We start from the raw sequence: 1462 nt of genomic DNA, 5'->3' as shown, positions 1-1462 counted from the left end.
CTGTCGGGTGGAAACATCGTATGTCCAAAACCGTTAATATTTTACTGAAATCAAGCTTGACTGGTGTTATGAGGTTTTTGACAAGCAGATGTCAAGATACAAGTTTTCATTAGAATGGTTACTCAGTCGCTGACTCAGCAAACACCTCCATCTGTATTCACACTGTCAACATCAGAGCTGCCCCTCTCTTCCACAGCCCCAGGAAGTGGAGAGGCACAGTGGGAGAGTTACCTTCGAGGTGCCTCATAGAGGAAATGAGTCCGGTGAGGGCCAGCTTGCTTTGGGGAGAGGTATCATGAGGGGATCCTCCCACATCAAGCGGCCGTTGCAGAGTTGAATCCAAACAGTCTGCTGTTGAGAAGTGTAACGATATCTTCGGTTCATGATGAAATTATGGCAGACCATTATGCTTCACACAAAGTCAGACAAAAACGGCTTGTCACTGTTCACCTTTAGCTCTGCTGTGAGCGACACTTCATTCGGGGAGCTGGGGAGATATGAAGTCTTGCCAACAGTGTCAGGATCTGATGGAGTTATGAATTTTAGTCACAAGCTCTTTTTCAATACTTTTTGTTGGTAAGATATTTGTCAGGATTTAACCTTTTATCTTCTTGTCCCTTTAATTTAACAAGAACAGTGCCTAACTGGACAGACACTGTTGGTAGCTACATCAACAGACCGTTTACTGATGTAGCTACACTTGGGAGTGTAATTCAATTGTAACACAATTCTTTGAGAGGTCCTTTAATCACATTGTGTAGAACATTAATATAGAGCCTGATCCCACTTTATTCAGTGTCACTATAAGTGATGTCAGCCACTGGCAATCACAAGTTAAAGTCAGGGTGCTGTGCAGGCCAATCAAGACGTCCTCTCCAAACAGGGAAAACCATTTATTTATGGAGCTCGCTTGAAAAAGGACTGCTTCTTCCCCAAACTGTTGCCATAGAGTTGGAAGCACGCTATTGTCTAAAATATCACTGTATGCTGTAAAGGCATAATCTAAAAGAGGCCTTGCTCAGACCATAAAAGTAGCCCCAGTCCAAAGTATCCACATACTTTTGGCCATATTGTCTACTTCTGTATCATCATCATAATTTACCATCATGTATGTCCCAATACGATCTCAAAGATCAGTATCAGGGCAGATCAAGGCATTTGTTCACTGATCAGGATTGGCTATTTTGAACTATTGATCAAATCCTCTGTTTTACATCAGCTGTCACAAAGGTGTTTTTATTCGCAAAGCTTTCAGGCAGAACGACGCAATGATTGCAGCTGTGGTCAACTCTCCGCTGTCCATTGAGCTCCATGTGTGAGTGAGCAGGAGCGAAGCTGAACCCTTGGCAAAATACCACACACCATAAATGAGAGCACAACAAGAGTTAATTTATGTTATTTACCAAATTCTTGTGCATGCATTTCCATTTGAGCTTTTGCGTTCTGCTTTCATCTCTGGTGA

This window comes from Pholis gunnellus, assembly GCF_910591455.1.
Source record: "Pholis gunnellus genome assembly, chromosome: 12".
Classification (NCBI taxonomy): Eukaryota; Metazoa; Chordata; class Actinopteri; order Perciformes; family Pholidae; genus Pholis; species Pholis gunnellus.
Note: the sequence above shows the minus strand (reverse complement) of the source record.